Consider the following 9371-nt stretch of genomic DNA (forward strand, 5'->3'; position numbering starts at 1 on the left):
GGAGGCTCTAGTACCCTGTTGCACTGCCTCTAGTTTGTATACCAGATGTGATACTGGCGGGCATGGCGGCATACAGGTTCTGTATGGTATCCTGTGGCATATTGCTCCACATTTGCTATGTAACTGAACCTTTAGATCATGCAAAGTTGTAGGTTGTAGAAGTTGGTCTCCCAGATGGTCCCATACATGTTATCTTGGTGATAAATTTGACCTGGCAGCCACGGAAGTGTGACAATGTTGTGGGACATTCCTGTGACCCCCTTGTGTGTGCGGCCGAGCACACTTGTCAGCTGATAGGTAAGGGCACGCATCGCTGTACTCCGGCCAGGGCAGACCGGTGGGCAGAAGGCGCTGCACTGCTGCACGCCCAGCCCTAATGCTATAGCGCCACGTCCAGCAGCAGTAGGCGTGAGCCGGCAATCACGTCCTAATGTGACCGTCAGCCAGTGGTGCAGCAGTGAGCAGCTGCTCTCCTGATGGAAGCAGAACGCTGCAGTCATCCGCAGTACATTCCACACCAGCTGCGCCTTCTGTGGTACAAGGTCCGTATTCCGAGACCAGCATTCTTCCCAGCATGCACTGCAGCTTCTTCTCATTTGCATATAACATTGTCACAAAATGCTCTTCAGTTTGGCCAAAATACTCTATATTAATGGGTTTTATTATTACAGGCATGACATATTAGGTAAAATATCACAGCAGGATACATTATTTTTAATTTATAAAAGTAATCTCTCCACAATGTAAGAACTTCTCTCCCGCGGGACCATAAATACCGCCGGGGCTGTCTGCAGTATCGTGCTTGCTTCGGCAGCACATATACTAAAATTGGAACGATACAGAGAAGATTAGCATGGCCCCTGCGCAAGGATGACACGCAAATTCGTGAGGCGTTCCATATTTTTGCACCCATTCTTCAATTAGAATTAAAAAAAAATTCTAACATAACATTTTTTTCTCCTTATAGGTTTTAACTTGGAGTAATAATAATAATTGTCTCACGGTGCCACCACTAAAAGGTGTATTTTTTGTGCCATGTGACTACAGGCATACAGCAAATGTACCCGAGGCGCCATAACCACGTACAGTGTAACCCCCCCCAGAAGTTGTGGGATGACACTTTTGTCTGTGTGATTGTAACGTTGTTATAAGTGAGTGATTACAATATCGGAGTAAAAGGATCATTTAGGCGACTTTCACACGGGCGACCCCCTATTTTGTGTCTGCAATATTTGGTTGCCAGCAATGCTTTTTTTTTAGAATAATCTCCCATCGCAGTGCTGACGGCCACAATAAAATTGCGCGATAAAAAATGTACAATTTTTTATTGCGAAAATGAATAGGACTTTCCATTATCAAAATTGCATCGCAACACAATCTTGTTGCATTGCGAGGCGATAAAAAGGAGCGGCTCCATAGCGAAACCTGGGAGATAAAAAGAATCGCACATCGCAGAAAGATAGAGCAGCCGTTATTTTTTGTTCTCTCAACATCACATCAGTGAAAACATCACAGATGGGAAGGAAACCGTTGGTTTCATAATCTGCTTTTTTACTGACTATCGCATCAGGCGAAAATCGCACGATTTTCTTGCCTGTGTGAAACCACCCTTATTGCGGAAAACTGATGCCTTGTACGAAGACTCCAGTACCCTGTTGTACCGCCTCTAGCTTAGATACAAGATGTGATACAGGCAGGCATGGAGGCTCTAGTACCCTGTTGTACCACCTGTAGCTTGGATACAAGATGTGATACGGGTGGGCATGGAGGCTCTAGTACCCTGTTGCACTGCCTCTAGCTTGGATACAAGATGTGATACAGACAGGCATGGAGGCTCTAGTACCCTGTTGTACCACCTCTAGCTTGGATACAAGATGTGATACAGGCAGGCATGGAGGCTCTAGTACCCTGTTGTACCACCTGTAGCTTGGATACAAGATGTGATACGGGTGGGCATGGAGGCTCTAGTACCCTGTTGTACTGCCTCTAGCTTGGATACAAGATGTGATACAGACAGGCATGGAGGCTCTAGTACCCTGTTGTACCACCTCTAGCTTGGATACAAGATGTGATACAGGCAGGCATGGAGGCTCTAGTACCCTGTTGTACCACCTCTAGCTTGGATACAAGATGTGATACAGGCAGGCATGGAGGCTCTAGTACCCTGTTGTACCACCTGTAGCTTGGATACAAGATGTGATACGGGTGGGCATGGAGGCTCTAGTACCCTGTTGCACTGCCTCTAGCTTGGATACCAGATGTGATACGGGTGGGCATGGAGGCTCTAGTTCCCTGTTGTACTGCCTCTAGCTTGGATACAAGATGTGATACAGGTGGGCATGGAGGCTCTAGTACCCTGTTGTACCACCTGTAGCTTGGATACAAGATGTAATACAGGTGGGCATGGAGGCTCTAGTACCCTGTTGCACTGCTTCTAGTTTGTATACCAGATGTGATACTGGCGGGCATGGCGGCATACAGGTTCTGTATGGTATCCTGTGGCATATTGCTCCACATTTGCTATGTAACTGAACCTTTAGATCATGCAAAGTTGTAGGTTGTAGAAGTTGGTCTCCCAGATGGTCCCATACATGTTATCTTGGTGATAAATTTGACCTGGCAGCCACGGAAGTGTGACAATGTTGTGGGACATTCCTGTGACCCCCTTGTGTGTGCGGCCGAGCACACTTGTCAGCTGATAGGTAAGGGCACGCATCGCTGTACTCCGGCCAGGGCAGACCGGTGGGCAGAAGGCGCTGCACTGCTGCACGCCCAGCCCTAATGCTATAGTGCCACGTCCAGCAGCAGTAGGCGTGAGGCGGCAATCACGTCCTAATGTGACCGTCAGCCAGTGGTGCAGCAGTGAGCAGCTGCTCTCCTGATGGAAGCAGAACGCTGCAGTCATCCGCAGTACATTCCACACCAGCTGCGCCTTCTGTGGTACAAGGTCCGTATTCCGAGACCAGCATTCTTCCTAGCATGCACTGCGGCTTCTTCTCATTTGCATATAACATTGTCACAAAATGCTCTTCAGTTTGGCCAAAATACTCTATATTAATGGGTTTTATTATTACAGACATGACATATTAGGTAAAATATCACAGCAGGATACATTATTTTTAATTTATAAAAGTAATCTCTCCACAATGTAAGAACTTCTCTCCCGCGGGACCATAAATACCGCCGGGGCTGTCTGCAGTATCGTGCTTGCTTCGGCAGCACATATACTAAAATTGGAACGATACAGAGAAGATTAGCATGGCCCCTGCGCAAGGATGACACGCAAATTCGTGAGGCGTTCCATATTTTTGCACCCATTCTTCAATTAGAATTAAAAAAAAAATTCTAACATAACATTTTTTTCTCCTTATAGGTTTTAACTTGGAGTAATAATAATAATTGTCTCACGGTGCCACCACTAAAAGGTGTATTTTTTGTGCCATGTGACTACAGGCATACAGCAAATGTACCCGAGGCGCCATAACCACGTACAGTGTAACCCCCCCAGAAGTTGTGGGATGACACTTTTGTCTGTGTGATTGTAACGTTGTTATAAGTGAGTGATTACAATATCGGAGTAAAAGGATCATTTAGGCGACTTTCACACGGGCGACCCCCTATTTTGTGTCTGCAATATTTGGTTGCCAGCAATGTTTTTTTTTTTAGAATAATCTCCCATCGCAGTGCTGACGGCCACAATAAAATTGCGCGATAAAAAATGTACAATTTTTTATTGCGAAAATGAATAGGACTTTCCATTATCAAAATTGCATCGCAACACAATCTTGTTGCATTGCGAGGCGATAAAAAGGAGCGGCTCCATAGCGAAACCTGGGAGATAAAAAGAATGGCACATCGCAGAAAGATAGAGCAGCCGTTATTTTTTGTTCTCTCAACATCACATCAGTGAAAACATCACAGATGGGAAGGAAACCGTTGGTTTCATAATCTGCTTTTTTACTGACTATCGCATCAGGCGAAAATCGCACGATTTTCTTGCCTGTGTGAAACCACCCTTAGGGCGAGCACCTACTGGCTTTTTCGTTTTCCGCGGGAAAAAAACGCAGCGTTTTCGCCGCGTTTTTTCCGCCCGTTTTCCGCGGCGTTTTTCGCGGCGTTTTCGCGGCGTTTTCGCGGCTTTTCCATTAATTTCCATGGAGAAAAATAAGGACACATATGCAACTGACAGCTCCTATGTTAAAAACGCAAACGCAATGCAAAAAAAAACGCCAGTGGACAGGAACACATGTTATCTCTATGCCTGTGCAGGAAAAACGCAAAACGCAAAACGCAGGTAAAAAAACGCCAGTGGGTGCTCGCCCTTATTGCGGAAAACTGATACCTTGTACGAAGACTCCAGTACCCTGTTGTACCGCCTCTAGCTTAGATACAAGATGTGATACAGGCGGGCATGGAGGCTCTAGTATCCTGTTGTACCGCCTCTAGCTTGGATACAAGATGTGATACAGGCAGGCATAGAGGCTCTAGTACCCTGTTGTACCACCTCAAGCTTGGATAGAAGATGTGATACGGGCGGGCATGGAGGCTCTAGTACCCTGTTGTACCGCCTCTAGCTTGGATACAAGATGTGATACAGGCGGGCATGGAGGCTCTAGTACCCTGTTGTACCGCCTCTAGCTTGGATACAAGATGTGATACAGGTGGGCATGGATGCTCTAGTATCCTGTTGTACTGCCTCTAGCTTGGATACAAGATGTGATACAGGCGGGCATAGAGGCTCTAGTACCCTGTTGTACCGCCTCTAGCTTGGATACAAGATGTGATACGGGCGGGCATGGAGGCTCTAGTACCCTGTTGTACCGGCTCTAGGTTGGATACAAGATGTGATACGGGCGGGCATGGAGGCTCTAGTACCCTGTTGTACCGCCTCTAGCTTGGATACTAGATGTGATACAGTTGGGCATGGAGGCTCTAGTACCCTGTTGTACCGCCTCTAGCTTGGATACAAGATGTGATATAGACAGGCATGGAGGCTCTAATACCCTGTTGTACCACCTCTAGCTTGGATACAAGATGTGATACAGACAGGCATGGAGGCTCTAGTACCCTGTTGTACTGCCTCTAGCTTGGATACAAGATGTGATACAGGCGGGCATGGAGGCTCTAGTACCCTGTTGTACCGCCTCTAGCTTGGATACAAGATGTGATACGGGCGGGCATGGAGGCTCTAGTATCCTGTTGTACCGCCTCTAGCTTGGATACAAGATGTGATACGGGCGGGCATGGAGGCTCTAGTACACTGTTGTACCACCTGTAGCTTGGATACAAGATGTGATACGGGCGGGCATGGAGGCTCTAGTACCCTGTTGTACCGCCTCTAGCTTGGATACAAGATGTGATACAGGCCGGCATGGAGGCTCTAGTACCCTGTTGTACCGCCTCTAGCTTGGATACAAGATGTTATACAGGTGGGCATGGAGGCTCTAGTACGCTGTTGTACCGCCTCTAGCTTGGATACAAGATGTGATATAGATAGGCATGGAGGCTCTAATACCCTGTTGTACCACCTCTAGCTTGGATACAAGATGTGATACAGACAGGCATGGAGGCTCTAATACCCTGTTGTACCGCCTCTAGGTTGGATACAAGATGTGATACAGGCGGGCATGGAGGCTCTAGTACCCTGTTGTACCGCCTCTAGCTTGGATACAAGATGTGATACGGGCGGGCATGGAGGCTCTAGTACCCTGTTGTAATCTGCTTTTTTACTGACTATCGCATCAGGCGAAAATCGCACGATTTTCTTGCCTGTGTGAAACCACCCTTATTGCGGAAAACTGATGCCTTGTACGAAGACTCCAGTATCCTGTTGTACCGCCTCTAGCTTAGATACAAGATGCGATACAGGCGGGCATGGAGGCTCTAGTACCCTGTTGTACCGCCTCTAGCTTGGATACAAGATGTGATACAGGCAGGCATAAAGGCTCTAGTACCCTGTTGTACCGCCTCTAGCTTGGATACAAGATGTGATACAGGCGGGCATAGAGGCTCTAGTACCCTGTTGTACCGCCTCTAGCTTGTATACAAGATGTGATACGGGCGGGCATGGAGGCTCTAGTACCCTGTTGTACCGCCTCTAGCTTGGATTCAAGATGTGATACGGGCGGGCATGGAGGCTTTAGTACCCTGTTGTACTGCCTCTAGCTTGGATACAAGATGTGATACAGACAGGCATGGAGGCTCTAGTACCCTGTTGTACCGCCTCTAGCTTGGATACAAGATGTGATACAGGCGGGCATGGAGGCTCTAGTACCCTGTTGTACCGCCTCTAGCTTGGATACAAGATGTGATACGGGCGGGCATGGAGGCTCTAGTACCCTGTTGTACCGCCTCTAGCTTGGATACAAGATGTGATACAGGCGGGCATGGAGGCTCTAGTACCCTGTTGTACCGCCTCTAGCTTGGATACAAGATGTGATACAGGCGGGCATGGAGGCTCTAGTACCCTGTTGCACTGCCTCTAGCTTGGATACCAGATGTGATACGGGTGGGCATGGAGGCTCTAGTACCCTGTTGCACTGCCTCTAGTTTGTATACCAGATGTGATACTGGCGGGCATGGCGGCATACAGGTTCTGTATGGTATCCTGTGGCATATTGCTCCATATTTGCTATGTAACTGAACCTTTAGATCATGCAAAGTTGTAGGTTGTAGAAGTTGGTCTCCCAGATGGTCCCATACATGTTATCTTGGTGATAAATTTGACCTGGCAGCCACGGAAGTGTGACAATGTTGTGGGACATTCCTGTGACCCCCTTGTAAGGCTTGAGGGACAGTTAGGAGGGAAAGCCTCATGGGATCTGGGAGCTTTATATACATGATGGATGGATGATATGTCACCTTCTATGGAGAAGGTTTTCTGGTTAACCATGATATGTTACAAAGGTCATTACTGGGTCAGATGAGATGGAAGAGAGTGAGTTCTGCCCAGTGATGGACTGGTTGGCAGCAGCACATGATTGGCTGAAGAAAAATGGCGGGAAATGCCTGTGGTTGTCAGGCAGAATCTGGTGGCCTGATAGTGGCTGGTGATTGGTCCAGAGGAACAAGCTGAGAGGAGCAGCAGTGATATATGGAGGTGCAGAGATGTGGGCCATCATCAGCTGGAAAGGAAGCAGCATCCCGGTGACAGCTCCCTGTTCCTGTCAGCTCCCCTCACAATTCCTGTCACAGCTTCAGATCCTCTGTGAAGATGAAGGACTTTCTGCAGCGCCTGATCGTCAGCGAGGATGAAGTGGTCAGTTAGGAACAGTTTCACAGATGTCTGGAATCCCCTGCGCTTCAGCTTAGAACTTGTCAGCAGTGCCGGCCAGGAGGAGCTGCAGAGGACATTGTGTGAACGCTTGTATCTGAGGAGGACTTGTCAGTAGAAAATTACCAGCGAAGCAAACGCAGAGGCTGCCTTTACCTTCATCCGATCGGAGGCGACTGAAACCTGGCAGCGGGAACAGTGCCCAGCAGATGCCAACGCCAGCAGGAACAGTGCCACCAGATGCCAACACCAAGTCCTGTACTGCTGTGCGTGCAGGGTACGGGTGAAGCTCTACAAGATGGCGACGGTCCCTCTGCCAAGTCCTGTGCTGCTGTAATGGCAGGGTACAGGTGAAGCTGTACAAGTGGTGAGACCCCCGGTTACCAGGTGGTACCCCTGGTCACTGGCACCTGTGTATAGAAGGGTTTAGCTTGTGTACCAGTTGGGAGTGATTTCGCACGGCGGTTTTTGTGTTCAGTTTTTGGCGGGCCGGAGCCAGGAGCGGGTCTATTATGGGGAGGACATGGGAATCTTTCCATTATGCTTCCTCTCTGCTCCTGGCTTTGGCTCACAGGGTGCGGGGCATCGGGGCCGTCGTGTGAGCGCCCCCTAAGGTAGATTGGTCAGTTTTAAATGTGTTAGTGATAACCCTTACTAGGCTGTTGAGCTCTGAGGTAACTGAGCTCTGAGGTGACCACTGCATGCAGACTGTCAGCTCTAACCACTGCTTGTATCTGTCAGCTGTGAGATAACTGGTCAGCTATCAGCTCTGAGGTAACCACTGCATGCAGGCAGTCAGCGGTGAGATAACTGGTCAGCTATCAGCTGTGAGGTAACCACTGCATGCAGGCAGTCAGCGGTGAGATAACTGGTCAGCTATCAGCTGTGAGGTAACCACTGCGTGCAGGCAGTCAGCGGTGAGATAACTGGTCACCTATCAGCTCTGAGGTAACGGCTGCCCGCAGTCTGTGGTTGAGGCGGCTGCTGCTGTTAATCAGATCTGGTTTATAATTACTTGTTGTTTTATAACTGTTACTTTCTTATAAAAATAATCAGAATCTAATGATGACCGGAGGAACAGAGAGGGTTAATAATTGTTACCGGGGTGTTTGTGTCACCTCGGTGTAAGTAGTTAGGTGGTTGTTAGACATCCTTGGGGCGCCTCACTACCTTGGTGTGTGGTTACAGTTATGGGATCGAGGTAATGGAGCCGTGTTGGTACTGAGGTAAGAGGTGTGGGTACTGAGGTAAGAGCTGTGGGTACTGAGGTAAGAGCTGTGGGTACTGAGGTAAGAGCTGTGGGCACTGATGTAAGAGGTGTGGGTACTGAGGTAAGAGCTGTGGGTACTGAGGTAAGAGCTGTGGGTACTGAGGTAAGAGCTGTGGGTACTGAGGTAAGAGGTGTGGGTACTGAGGTAAGAGCTGTGGGTACTGAGGTAAGAGCTGTGGGTACTGAGGTAAGAGCTGTGGGTACTGAGATAAGAGCTGTGGGTACTGAGGTAAGAGCTGTGGGTACTGAGGTAAGAGCTGTGGGTACTGAGATAAGAGCTGTGGGTACTGAGGTAAGAGCTGTGGGTACTGAGGTAAGAGCTGTGGGCACTGATGTAAGAGGTGTGGGTACTGAGGTAAGAGCTGTGGGTACTGAGGTAAGAGCTGTGGGTACTGAGATAAGAGCTGTGGGTACTGAGGTAAGAGCTGTGGGTACTGAGGTAAGAGCTGTGGGTACTGAGGTAAGAGCTGTGGGTACTGAGGTAAGAGCTGTGGGTACTGAGATAAGAGCTGTGGGTACGGAGGTAAGAGCTGTGGGTACTGAGATAAGAGCTGTGGGTACTGAGGTAAGAGCTGTGGGTACTGAGGTAAGAGCTGTGGGTACTGAGGTAAGAGCTGTGGGTACGGAGGTAAGAGCTGTGGGCACTGAGGTAAGAGCTGTGGGTACGGAGGTAAGAGCTGTGGGTACTGAGATAAGAGCTGTGGGTACTGAGGTAAGAGCTGTGGGTACTGAGGTAAGAGCTGTGGGTACTGCCATAAGGGCTCATATTGTGCCGGTCTCATCCATTTATGGTTGTTTTAGTCAGAAATCAGTACAAATTCCTTGCAT

At 48.7% G+C, this 9371-nt stretch overlaps 2 non-coding genes across 2 annotated transcripts; both read left to right on the forward strand.

Annotated features, from left to right (window-relative positions):
* The first annotated feature begins 798 nt into the window (after nt 1-798).
* LOC136588840 (U6 spliceosomal RNA) lies at nt 799-905 on the forward strand. Its single transcript, XR_010787647.1, has one exon. It is a non-coding gene; the product is annotated as a U6 spliceosomal RNA (small nuclear RNA).
* A 2298-nt stretch (nt 906-3203) lies between these two features.
* LOC136588841 (U6 spliceosomal RNA) lies at nt 3204-3310 on the forward strand. Its single transcript, XR_010787648.1, has one exon. It is a non-coding gene; the product is annotated as a U6 spliceosomal RNA (small nuclear RNA).
* The last annotated feature ends 6061 nt before the right edge of the window (nt 3311-9371 follow it).

The sequence above is a fragment of the Eleutherodactylus coqui genome, chromosome 13, assembly GCF_035609145.1.
Source record: "Eleutherodactylus coqui strain aEleCoq1 chromosome 13, aEleCoq1.hap1, whole genome shotgun sequence".
In the NCBI taxonomy this organism is placed as follows: domain Eukaryota; kingdom Metazoa; phylum Chordata; class Amphibia; order Anura; family Eleutherodactylidae; genus Eleutherodactylus; species Eleutherodactylus coqui.